The 14,089-nt window shown below is 42.7% G+C and overlaps 1 protein-coding gene across 1 annotated transcript in view; it reads left to right on the top strand.

Moving 5' to 3' along the window:
- The window catches only part of erlec1 (endoplasmic reticulum lectin 1), a 462,586-nt gene that overhangs the window by 321,254 nt on the left and 127,243 nt on the right, over nt 1-14,089 (top strand). The gene's annotated exons all lie outside the window — the stretch shown is intronic.

The raw sequence follows: 14,089 nt of genomic DNA, 5'->3' as shown, positions 1-14,089 counted from the left end.
AATTTCGGTTTATGTGGAGCTCCCGCAACGTTCCAGCATTTTGTCAACGATATCTTTCAGGATTATCTAGATCGGTTCCTGATTATCTACCTGGACGATTTTTTGGTGTTTTCTAGATCACAATCAGAACATGAGAATCACGTCAGAATGGTGTTACAACGATTGCGGGACCACGGACTTTATGCCAAGTTGGAAAAATGCGCTTTTGATCTGCAAGAGGTAGATTTCCTGGGATATCGTGTCTCGCCACTAGGGCTCACCATGGACCCGGCAAAGGTCACAGCAGTATTGGAATGGCGGGCGCCAACCAACAAGAAAGAGGTGCAACGATTCTTGGGGTTCGCGAACTACTACCGCAAGTTCATTCCAGACTTTGCCCGCTGGTCTGACCCAATCACCAGCTGCATCCGTGGGAAACAGCCTTTCCGCTGGACAGATCAAGCAGAGAAAGGGTTCCAGCAACTAAAGAAATTATTCACGTCCCAGCCAATCCTTCAGCATCCAGACCCTGAAACCCCTTTCGTCGTGCAGGCGGACGCCTCCGATGTGGCGATTGGGGCTGTACTCCTACAACCAGTGGGAGATCATCTCCATCCTTGTGCCTTTTATTCCCGTCAATTGACCGCACCAGAGAGAAATTACACTATTTGGGAAAAGGAACTTTTGGCCATAAAGGCAGCCTTTGAAACTTGGAGACATTGGTTAGAAGGGGCCAAATTTCCCATTGAAGTACATACTGATCATCGGAATCTAGAGCATCTAAGAACTGCCCGCAAGCTAAATCAGAGGCAACAACGCTGGGCTTTATTCTTTGAACGTTTTAACTTCCAAATTCATTATGTAACCCCAGCCCAGACCAAGCAAGCAGATGCCCTGTCACGGAAACCGGAATACGCTGCAGGGCGCAAGGAGACCTTTGAGTCCCAGCTGCTACAACCCGAGAACTTTGCCACGCTCACAGTGGGAAACACCAAATCCACTCCCATTGAATCAACTCCCTCTACTCCAGGGCCCCTTTGTGCTCAGGAAATCAGGGCTAGTCAGCAAGCAGATGCTTGGGCACAAGACCAACTTCGCCAAGGGCTACGATTTCCCTTTTCGCTCAAGGATGGGCTACTTTGCTATAGAAATCATGTTTACATCCCCCCAGGACCGGGCAGGGAAAAAGCACTTCGTCTGTGTCATGACTGCAAGCCAGCAGGGCATTTCGGACTATTCAAAACCATGCATTTGATCCTAAGAGACTTCTGGTGGCCCAAGATCCGCAAGGATGTGGAGAAATATGTCAACACCTGCCCAGTATGCCAGCGCTCCAAGACAAGAAGGGAAAGACCCTCAGGGCTTCTACATCCCCTCCCTACCCCATCCCACCCATGGGAAATAATTTCTGCGGATTTTATCACTGATCTACCACCTTCCTGTGGATTCACCACGATCCTAGTGGTGGTGGACCTTTTTACCAAGTTAGCCCATTTCATTCCCTGTGATGGCCTTCCCACGGCCAAAGAGACTGCAGATCTATTCCTTCAACATGTTTTCAGATTACATGGATTGCCCAAGAGTTTGGTCACAGACCGTGGGTCCCAATTCACTTCTCGTTTCTGGAAAGCACTACAAAAACTATTGGGCATAGACTCTCGTTTATCTTCGGCTCACCATCCCCAAACGGATGGGCAAACTGAGCGCACCAATGCCACTTTGGAACAATACCTTCGCTGTTATGTGAACTATCAGCAGGACAATTGGGTTTCCCTGTTACCGCTGTCAGAGTTTGCCTACAACAATGGGGTCCAGGCTTCAACTAAAGAAACCCCGTTCTTTGCAAACTACGGCTTCCATCCACGTTTCTTTCCTCCTGTCATTGAAACCTCAGAAGTTCCCGCAGCAGAGGACTGGCTGCAGGAACTCACAGCGGTGCAACAACTTTTGCTCCAGCAACTGGACCAAGCCAAGGAGGACTATAAACGCCACGCTGACAAACATCGCCAGCCGGGCCCCGAAATCAAGGTAGGAGACCGGGTTCTTCTGTCCACTCGCTTTTTGCCCTCCCATCGCCCTTGCCGGAAATTAGATGCCCGTTTCATTGGGCCCTACCCAGTGGTGGCGCAACTTAACCCCGTGACTTTCAAACTCCAACTTCCGCGCTCTATGCGCATTCATCCAGTGTTCCATCGCTCCCTGCTCCTTCCGGCGGATGGTGTGCGCCCTGATGCAGACCGGCCGGCCCCCCCTCCTGTTTTGGTGGATGGGGAGGAGGAATTCGAGGTTCAGGACATTTTGGATTCTCGCTTTCACCGCCGCCGTCTACAATATCTCATTGACTGGGTGGGTTTTGGCCCCGAGGAACGTTCTTGGGAAGACGCTTCCACAGTCCATGCCCCCGATTTAACCCGCCGCTTCCATCTGACCTATCCCGCCAAGCCGCGGCCTCGCGCCTCGGGGAGAGAGCCCTATTTTGAGAGGGGGCTTGAGGAGGGGGATAGTGTGATGACTCATGGGCCATGTAGTCCCGTTCCTAGTGCTGTTGTGAATGATGAAGAGGAAAACTTGGGTTTTCCACCATTTCAGCCAGAAAAGGAACTATCCCAGCCAGAAATTGAGCCTTTGCACCTGCAGGAGGCTTGTCTTCCAGAAATCTGCCAAACAAGCCCTGAGTCGAGTTCTCCCCCTTTTTCGCGCCGTAATTATTATCTCCAGCAAAAAGGAGTGCAACAAGCTAATCGCAGGAGTTTGAGAATTGCAGCAAAGCATTCAGATGATTAAGCCTGCTGCCATGAGAAATTTTAGGGAGTCATACATCTGGACACAGAGATTGACTTTCGTTTCTGATTCCCCAGAGAAGTGTTCTCTGGTGGGAAAACGAGGCCTATTTAGGTTCCTTGCTCCCGAAGGAATCTTGCGGAGTCAATTCGTCAGCTACCGGAGCAGCGTGTGTGGACAGCTACTCCTGCTTTCAAGCCTTTGTTCCTGTTCCAAGCCTTCGTTCTCAGCCTTGTTTTCTCCCCGGATCTTGCCTTGTTTCCCGGACCTCGCCAAGTAATTACCACGGATCTTGTTCTTGCTCCTCGTTTCCTTGTTGCCTTGAATCAAACTTTGTGTGCCAAGAATCAAGTTATTTCCTAGCCTTGCTCAAGTTCATGGACTAAAGGACCTTGTCATCTCCCCTCACTTGCTTGGCAAGTGAGTGTTTCGGTTATTGGATTACAACTTTGGGCCTTAATATTTCATATTGGACATTGCTTTTTTGGACTAATTTTGACCTTTCCTGAAAGGTCTACTTCTGGACTATTTCCTATACTTGTTTTTATTAACTTTATATATTTCCTTAATAAAGATATTAGATAGAATCTGGCCTCTGTGTATGGTTATTGGTGCTCTGCAGCCTGGGTCGTGACATTGGGTGTGGCTTACAATTGCATATGGTAAATGTTTTCTCCTATACTTTGTTCATTTTTAATTCCAAAACGTAACCTACTTTCTGGTATATCCCGAGTCCCCTTTGGGGTGAGAAGGGCAGAATATAAATACTGTAAATAAATAATAAACTATTAGGCCTGGTTCAATTTTCTAGGGCAGCAGAGAGCAGGCTTGGCCTCGCCTTTCTGTCACAGCCCTTAAGGTATTTAAGAAGTGTAGTCATATCGCCTCTCAATCTTATTTCACCAAGATAAGCACACTCAGCTCCTTCAACCTCTTGTCAGTCTGTGTTTTGTTCTCCATACATCTTATCCCCATTGCCCTTCTCTGAAGCGGCTCCGATTTCTCTATATCCTTCTTAAAATTAGACATCCAGAACTGAATACAGTACTCCACAAGGCACATCTACAGATACAAACTTTTTCTGATAGATAATTTGTATGTAGCAGTAGATCCATCGAGAAAGGAATGACTACTGGTGATGCAGACATCATTTGCAACAAAGAAGCAGTAACAACATTTAAATGAAGTGGCTATTTTCTTTTGAAAGGGGCATTGTGTGTGTGTGTCCTCAAATTATGTCTAATGTATGGTGACTGTAAGTCAAACCTATTATGAGGTTTTCTTGCAAGATTTGTTCAATGCGGGTTGACCACTGCCTTCTTCTGAGGCCATGGGAGTGTGACTTAACAAAGGTAACCCAATCGGTATCTATAGTTGAGCAGGGATTTCAATTCTAGTCTCCCAGGTCTCCTTGAGGCAATATAACATGCTGGCTCAAAATACCACTATGGTGTCCAATATACCTAAAACAATATTTTTTTTCTGAACCAAGTGTACCATCTTAGATATGGAGGCTAGGGCAATTTTCCATTGGTTGGTTGCACATCTAACTGGCTGTTCCACAAATTTCTAACTCAATTGACATGGAATTTAGTGCTTTTCAACAAACATATGTAAATGACATTTGCTGATTTTATTTTTTTTGAGGATGCAGTAAGTATACCGCAAAAGCAGTTGAGGCACTCAAAGCCGATGGTCCAAATATAGACACTAAAAGTTATAATTATTGATAGCTTCATACTTTGCAGAGAGTAAATGATAAATAGATTTGTAATGGCGAAAATGACAAACACTTTTTGTTTCACCTTCCTTCTCTCACTGTCAATCCATTTCTTCTAGGAGAAGTATTATTTTTATACATTTCCTATCATGATTACACCACAAAGTGAAGCTTAACATAAATGTGTCAAGTGAATTTTGACTTCTGTGAGATTGCACAGTAGACCTGTGGGCTCCAGAAATTGCAGGAAGCACAATCCATTTATGAAAGTGAACAACAGCCATTCTGATATACTAATCTTTATGTACATATATAATGATGTACAGAGCTCCCAGTGGTGCAGCAGATTAAATTGCTGAATTGCTGAACTTACTGACCGAAAGGTTGGTGATTCAAATCCGGGGGGCGGGGTGAGCTCCTGCTGTTAGCCCCAGCTTCTGCCAACCTAGCAATTCAAAAACATGCAAATGTGAGTAGATCATTAGGTACTGCTCCGGTGGGAAGGCAACAGTGTTCCATATAGTCATACTGGCCACATGACCTTGGAGGTGTCTACGGACAATGCCGGCTCTTTGGCTTAGAAAAGGAGATGAGCACCAACCTGCAGAGTCAGACACGTCTAGACTTCATGTCAAGGGGAAGGCTTTACCTTTTTATAATGATGTACGTTGCGACAGCGCAATGGGTTAAACCCTTGTGTCGGCTGGACTGCTGACCTAAAGGTTAGGTCGCTGACTTGAAGATTGCCAGTTCCAATCCACAAGATGGGGTGAGCTCCCATCTGTCAGTGCTAGCTTTCAGGAACATGAGAGAAGCCTTCCAGCAGGATGGTAACACATCAATACATCCCCTGGGCAATATCTCTGTAGACAGCCAATTCTCTCACACCAGAAGCAACTTGAAATATGTTCTCAAATCGCTTCTGACACGATTTAAACATTTTACTTTTTAACCATTTGTTATTCTCTAAAAGGACACATTTTTACAGGATGTGCAGATTTTTGCAAAAAGAAAAAAGTTCAAGAAGTATGGTTTGGGAGATTCTGTCTTCCTGTGAACCAGTGTTATTTCTGTAGGAAACCATGATAGGCAAAGGGGACAATTAATTCTGTAGGAATGCAAGCCATGTTCCATTGCTCAGTGCAGTCAGGAAGGACACCTTGATGGTGACCTTCACTTCTGCAATAATTTTTTTCTAGCATGAGATTGTTCTCAGGTCAGGACTAGGATTAGATTTAAAATATGTGCCGTATATAGAGTCTTTTCTGTGAAACACAGCTGTAATGTCATGCAACCAGAACTTTGACTATGCTGGTAGGTGGAAGGCTGGGAGTTCAAAAAGGAACTTTTCACAGAAATAATAGAAACAGAACTTGAAGAGACAAAAGGGCCTTCCAGTCCACGCACGCCTTCCAAATTCAGTGATATACAATCAAAGCACTCCTGAAAAATGGCCATGCAGCCTCTGCTTAAAAACCTTCAGACAAAGAGACTTCATCACGCTCTAAGGCAGTGTATTACACTGTTGAATAGACCTTGCCATCGGGAAATTCTTTCTAATGTTTAAGTGGGATCTCTTCTCCTGTAATTTGAATCCATTGCTCTGTGTCATAGTCTTTAAAACAAGTTTGATGCCTATTCATTGTGACATCCTTTCAGATATTTAAACGTGGCTATCATGTCTCCTCTCAACCTTCTCTTCTCCAAGGTAAACATATTCGCTTCCTAACTCCTTCCTCACAGCATGGTTTCCAGGGGCCGGGCTGTGGCGGAGGCTTTTGAGCAGCCTGCTGCAATAAATCACTCTGGCCATGAGGTCATGAGTTAGAGGCCAGCCTGTGGCGGGGTGAGCACCCGTCAATTAAAAATAAAAAATAGCCCCTGCTCGTTGCTGACCTAGCAACCCGAAAGATAGTTGCATCTATCAAGTAGGAAATAAGGTACCACTTATAAAAGTGGGGAGGCAAGTTTAACTAATTTACGACTTGGAATGAGGAAGTGCCGTCAGAGTGGATGAAGCAGCCGCTCCCCCCTGTGGCCAGAATCGAACATCCCCTCAGGAGAAGGTTAAATTGCCTCTGCGTCTGTCTGTCTCTGTTTGATGTGTATATGGGCACTGAATGTTTGCCCTATGTGTGAATAATGTGATCCGCCCTGAGTCCCCTTTGGGGTGAGAAGGGCGGAATATAAATACTGTAAATAAATAATAAATAAATAAATTTCCAGACCTTTGATCATCTTAGTTGCCCTTCTCTGGACACGTTCCAGTTGTCCATATCCTTCTTGAAGTGTGGTGTCTAGAACTGGACACAGCCTTATTCCTGGTAAGGTCTAACCCAAGCAGAATAGTGTGACTATGATATCCCAAGAAACTATACTACTACTGATGCAGCCTAGTATCACCCTTTCTTTTCTGGCTGTTGCCTCATATCATTGACTAATGTTTGGCTCGTGGTCTACCAAGACTCCTAAATCTCTGTCATGCCTGGGGACATCCATCCTAAATCTATTTCATTTCTTCTGCCTAAGTGTAGCACCATATATTTCATCCCGTTGAAATTCATTTTGTTAGCTATAGCCCAGCTCTGTAATGTCTTAAGGTCATTTTGGATTCTGCTCATGTTCTCTGAGGTATTCACTGTCCTTCCCAATTCAGTATCATCTGCAAACTTGATCAGCATGCCCTCTAAACCTTCATCCAAGTCATTAATAAAGATGTTGAACAGAACTGAGCCTAGGACCGAACCCTGCTGTAACCCACTAGTCACTTCTTTCCAAGATGATGATGAGCCATTGGTGAGCACCCAAACTCACTAAGATGTCACCATCAATTCTAGATTGATGATCCTATTAGATAAGCCCTTAGGAATCTAGATAAGATGAAATGGTTCCTCTAGATCAGTGGTTCCCAACCTGTGGGTCTCCAGGTGTTTTGGCCTTCAACTCCCAGAAATCCTAACAACTGGTACATTGGCTGGGATTTCTGGGAGTTGTAGGCCAAAACATCTGGGGACCCACAGGCTGGGAATCACTGCTCTAGTTTTCTATTATGAGAACTAGACCTCTCTGGGATTTTCCCATAACCCTGGAATTCAGACAACTTGAGCCACTATTGTAAGCCATTTCAATCTCAAAATAATCATCATTAACATTATTATTGTTATACTAGCCATAATAGATTGAACTGAACAAATATTAGACTGGACAAGCTATTTTCATCTAAGGCTCATTTAGACAAAACTTATGTGAAATAGGAAGTCTTACAAAGGAATGATGAAATACATACATTAGAATAATAATCAAATCTTATGTTAGCAACCATTTTGAATAACACGGGACATTAATCACTACATTTAAAACTGCTGGTGTTTAATAATCAAAATAATACGTTTTCACAATTGTGCTTAATGTATGAATGAATCGGAGGTGACAAATTCATCTCATTAGTTAATCCTAAACTCAGCTCTTAAGTATGAGACCCTTGAACCCAGATTATATCATGTAGTCTTTAAGCAAAGTCCCCACTTTTCTTAGGCAATGACTCAGTTCTGGAGAAACCAGGCATGGTCCATGATTAACTGGGGAAAAAATTAATTGCACAACAACCAGCTTGATGAAATTAAAGTAACTGTGTAACAGGATATCTTAGCGAATGCAGCTGCAAGCAACTATTTGTCAGGGAAAACAAAAAGGAGGGACATACAAACAAACTACAGAAGATACACCCTGGTCCCATCTTCCATTGGGTGAATGGCCAGTACCTCTGCTAAGCCTTTCCCCCCATTTATCTTTAGTGGGTGTCCTTCTTCTTTGAATGACAGAATCATGGAATATTATTTGAATGACAGAATCACGTGGTGGAGGCTCCTTCTTTGGAGGCTTTTGAGCAGAGGCTGGATGGCCATCTGTCAGCAGTGCTTTGAATGTGATTTTCCTACTTCTTGGCAGGGGGTTGGACTAGATGGCCCACAAGGTCTCTTCCAACTCTATGATTCTATATCAGAGTTGGAAGGACTGCATCTAGTCCACTTTCCTGCCATACAGGAACCCATAACTTGGTATTCATAAGGTCATGGGCTATGTGTTTTGGGTTGTTCAGTGCATGTAACCCAGTAACACAACGCGCAGTTTGCCAGTTCAGAAAATAAGCCATACAAAAATGCAAAAAACCCCCCAAAAACCCAGAAATTTACTCTTAAGTATTCAGAGCAGTGATTACAAAACAACAACACATTCAGCAGTATAGTCGCAATTCCTTTTGTCTATTACACTCACACATAGTCTATAGAAATAAATTCTCTAATGTTCCTTGAATGTAGAAATACTGCCCAGCATGAAATGGAGCTGCTGTCAGTCAGGAGCTTTGTGTAGAGTAGCAAGGCTTCCAGCAAACATTCAGTAAACTCAACTTCCAGCAAGGCTTCCACAAACACAAAGTAAGCCCAACATAGGACAAACTCTCCCCAGTTACACCCCTCTGGGAGTCGCCCAAACTGGGCAGTTGCAATTAACTCGGGCATGTCTTTCTCTTAACACACACACACACACACTTGCACACCCAGTAGCGATCTCACTGTAACATAATAATAATAATAATAATAATAATAATAATAATAATAATAATAATAATAATTAAAAAAAACTTTATTTATACCCCGCCACCATCTCCCCGTGGGGACTCGGGGCGGCTTACATGGGGCAGAGGCCCAAACAACACAAGGACAAAATATAAGTAACATAATACAATCACAATATAAAACAGATAAAACAGTAATGCAATATATCAATTAAAACAACAATACAGGATAAAAAATTACATTAAAAACACATAAAAGGCAAGGCCGTAATAAATACAGGATAGATTATTAAAAACCCTCTGGGGCTGATTAATTAATGACTGTATCTCCGAAAGCCTGCTGAAACATCCAAGTCTTCAGTTGTTTCCTGAAGGAAGATAGAGAGGGAGCCAACCTAATCTCCCTGGGGAGGGAGTTCCAGAGTCGGGGGGCCACGGCTTACTCATATACCTTAACACTATGAGACTATGGTAGACCAAAGTTACTTTCCATACCAATATGAACTCTTCCCAAGTGACTGTTGGCATCCACTGGTACTGAGCAGTGCAGGAAGATTTATTATTGTTAGTCATTTTTTAATATATGCATGTATGTATTCATGTATTTAGTTATATGTTGCCTTTATCTCAGAGTAAGACCCACCTCCATTTCCATTATAGGCTATAGCTTTGGCAATGGAGATTGGTGGCTCAGATGTTGGTGAGGGAGTGATCCCACTGGATTTTAATCTGTACACATTAACTCACCATCTTTAATTGTATTAGAACAACTGAATCAAAGGGCTAGAAGAGGCCGCATAAACCACAAAGGCCAACTCAATGCAGGATCATCTCCTACCTAGAACATCTTCAGCAGGTAGGTGTTCAGCCTCATTTTGAAGATGTTCAGCAAAGGAGACCATTTTAGGCCATTGGATCCATTGCTGACCCACTCTTACTGTCAAGAAGTTTCTTCTAATGTTCAATCAAAATCCACCCTCCACACTTAAAACCATTTGACCTGGTCCTACCATTTGGGGAAGCCAAGACTACCTCCACTTTGTGGAAGCCCCTTAGATCATTATGGAGTGCAACCATGTCACCCACTCAGCATTTCACTGGGTTTATTGTGCTCACTTTAACTGAATACGAATTACTTTTGCACTTTGAACTCAGTTTGCAATAACTAAAGTAAGCTAAGGAGAAAGGTAGGCAGAAGAGCCAGAAACTAGGACATTTTAAGCACAATTGAAAAAGTTGAATGGCAGACGAACAATTGTTGCTGTCCCTCCCAGATCAGGGCAATTGGGCTGTGGTGCAGGCTGGTTAGTAGCCAGCTGCAATAAATCACTATGACCAACAGGCCATGAGTTCGAGGCCAGCCCGTGTTGGAGTGAGCACCCGACAATTAAAATAAAAATTAGCCCTGCGCGTTGTTGACCTAAGCAACCTGAAAGACAGTTGCATCTGTCAAGTAGGAAAATGTAGGGACTACTTATGCGGGGAGACTAATTTAACTGATTTACAACACCGGATAAGGAAGTACTCCATCAAAAAGGACTCGTTGTCACAGTGGATGATGAAGCAGCAGCTCCTCCTGTGGAATTGAGCATATCCTCACAAAGCGAGAAACTGGGAAGTTAAATAGCCTCTGTGTCTGTGTGTTGTTTGTCAAATGGCATTGAATTTTTGCCATGTGTGTGTACATTGTGATCCGCCCTGAGTCCCCTTTGGGGTGAGACGGGAGGAATATTAATACTGTAAATAAATAAAATAAATTGGAGGGAATATAAATTGCTTGTCACTAAACCTATATGAAGAAGCAAAGATTTTATTGCAAGGCATTTGAACTAAAAATTAATGACGTTTTTCACCAGAAGCCTTTTAAACCACAACCAAATCCCTTCAAGTAATACCCTGGCCTTTGCATTGGAGAATAAACCCTGTTGGTCTCCCCAGCACCAGATGCTTGTAATCTACGTGTTGCTCTCCAAAATGTGCAGTGACTTTTTCTAACATTTCGAGAGCATTGTGGGGAACCTAGGCAAGAGGCATTACCTCAGAAACAGCTGAGTAAACTCTCCAGCTGGGTCATTGATCTGCGTGAGCTAAAAACTCTTCAAAGCAGCAAGAAGAAGATAAAAGAAGACGTTCTATTCCCACAGCTCAACAGGAGGGGCTTCAATGGCTGCCTTCGCCTCCCTTTTCCCTGTCTTGGCCATGACATGTATCTTCATGCAGACAGGGGAGGTAAACCCTATGAATGTACATTGCATTGGAGTCCAAACATTGTTTACATCTATAGACCTCTTGGGAACTTCTAACCCAAGTAAAGGAGGCCTTGGGATTGCAGCTTGCAGCCATTCATTGTGGGTGAATAACCTCTGGATTCCCTCAGAGGTCAATCTTGTAGCAATTCTTGGACAACAAATGCAAGTTCTTGACTCATTTCTCTTTCATCTTGGATAAGTGGGAGGATTGTTACTCTAAATGGGTGGAACATACATAGTTCTGACAAGGAACATCTTGTGATCAATGGAGAACTCAAGAGACTGAAAAATGGTTGCTTCAGATACCATTACCGCAATACAGAGAATTCTAAAATTATTCTGAAAGGATGCCACAGATTCTGGAAGTTACTATAGTCAGCTCTACATATCCATAAGTTTTGAACTCACAAATTCAACCAATCATGGCTTGAAAATATTGGGGGGAGGGAGATTAAAAAAAAGCAAATCTTGATTTTTCTGCATACCAAGTACAGTAGAGTCTCGCTTATCCAATGTAAATGGGCCGGCAGAACGTTGGATAAGCGAATATGTTGGATAATAAGGAGAGATTAAGGAAAAGCCTATTAAACATTAAATTAGGTTATGATTTTATAAATTAAGCACCAAAATATCATGTTATACAACAATTTTGACAGAAAAAATAGTTCAATACACAGTAATGCTATGTAGTAATTACTGTATTTACAAATTTAGCACCAAAATATCACGATGTATTGAAAACATTGACTACAAAAATGCGTCGGATAATCCAGAACGTTGGATAAGCAAGTGTTGGATAAGTGAGACTACTGTATAATGTTGAGATGTATGTATATCATGCTGCAACCTCTTTCCATTTCACCGATCCCTAGTCTATCTCTGGCAATGGTTTGAGTTGGTCACCATTTTATGCAAGGGACACCCATTTTATTACCCCATTGTATTTAATGGGACTTGATCATCCATGGATTGTGATATCTACAGGGAGTCCCGGAACCAAACTTCTGTGGATACTGAGGACCCATTGTAAGTAAAGCTAAAGGTAAAGGTTTTCCCCTGACATTAAGTCTAGTCGTGTCCGCTCTGGCTCATCTCCATTTTTAAGCCAAAGAGCTGACGTTGTCCGTAGACACCTCCAAAGTCATGTGGCCACATGACTGCATGGAGCACTGTTACCTTCCCGCTGGAATGGTACCTATTGATCTACTCACATTTGCATGTTTCTGAACTGCTAGGTTGGCAGAAGCTAGGGCTAACAGTGGGAGCTCACTTTGCTCCCTGGATTCGAACCGCGGACCTTTCGGTCAGCAAGTTCAGCAGCTCAGCAGTTTAATCCGCTGTGCCACTGGGGGCTCCAAGGGCCCATTGTAGGTACAAGCTATTACGTATCTGCAGTAAAAATGGCTGGAATTCATGATCACATAAGGACTATAAAATTCCCTTGATCCTGCCTTACTGGAATCAGTCTCTGCAGGCAAAAGAGATCTGTTCTCCACCTGATCAGGACACAGCAGACTAATGTTTCCACCCCTTCTCACAAATGATCTCCAGTGCAAGAAGGAATTAGAACTGGGATCCTGCTTCTGATTGTCCCATTGGAGATCACTGGCAGGAGGAGAGCAGAAATGTCAATCTGCTGCATCCAATCTATAGGAGAACAGATCTCCTTTGCCTGCAGAGCTGATGCCCAATCAATCAGGATGGGGTGGGGTGTGTGTCTCAAAACAAGAGATGCTACTAAGTTAAGAATTCTTAATGAAACCGCTCATATAAAGTCTTGGCCAGCAATGGTATAATTTGATCCTATTGTGATCATAACCTAATGACATCACTCATTTTGTAATGTACCTTTAATCTTAAAATAACTTTTTACCCTCACTGGATGGCCTCATAAAATTGAGAGAGGAATTTCAAATGCATGAAGTGCTGCCTCATGCTGTGCCTAGTGTCTTGAAATAAATTGAAATACATTGATTTGTACTAAAGGGCAGTGGTTTGTAATATTCAGCATTAAAGGGTAATAATCAAATTACTATTTATGTACTAGGGTGGGGGGGGGGGGAGGAGAGATATATGTTTTGGGCTATATGGCCATGTCCCATTTTAGAGTTTTTTAAAAATACTGGTAGCCAGATTTTGTTCATTTTCATGGTTTCCACTCTGACAACCACCATGTCAGGCTGCACAGAGAAGTCATTGAAATCCACAAGCATGTGGACAGTTTCAACAGAAAGGAGAAAACCATGAAAATGAACAAAATCCGGCAACCAGTATTAAAAAATTCTAAAATCTATCTTTACTTGTAGTCAATTTGTTAGTAGTCAAGGTTTTTGTAGTCAATGTTTTCAATACACTGTGATGTTCTTGTGCTAAATTCGTAAATACAGTAATTACTACATAATGTTACCATGTATTTAACTGCGGGGTTTTTTTGGTCAATTTGTTGTAAAATATGATGTTTTGGTGCTTAATTTGTAAAATCATAACATAATTTGACATTTAATAGGTTTTTTCTTAATCTGTCCTTATTATCCAACATTTTTGCTTATCCAATGTTCTGCCGGCCCGTTTATGTTGGATAAGTGAGACTCTACTGTATATAATACACTTGCCTAGTTTCCAACAGACCTCACAACCTCTAAGGATGCCTGCCATAGATGTGGGCGAAACATCCGGAGAGAATGCTTCTGGAAAATGGCCATACAACCCAAAAAACTCACATCAACTCAAATATATTTCTTTGCACACTAAGCAATGCTTCAGGACTTTTGAATATTGTGGTGA

The sequence above is a fragment of the Anolis carolinensis genome, chromosome 1 (genome assembly GCF_035594765.1).
Source record: "Anolis carolinensis isolate JA03-04 chromosome 1, rAnoCar3.1.pri, whole genome shotgun sequence".
In the NCBI taxonomy this organism is placed as follows: Eukaryota; Metazoa; Chordata; class Lepidosauria; order Squamata; family Dactyloidae; genus Anolis; species Anolis carolinensis.
The sequence above is the reverse complement of the archived record's forward strand: the minus strand, read 5'-3'. Positions and strand labels throughout refer to the sequence as shown.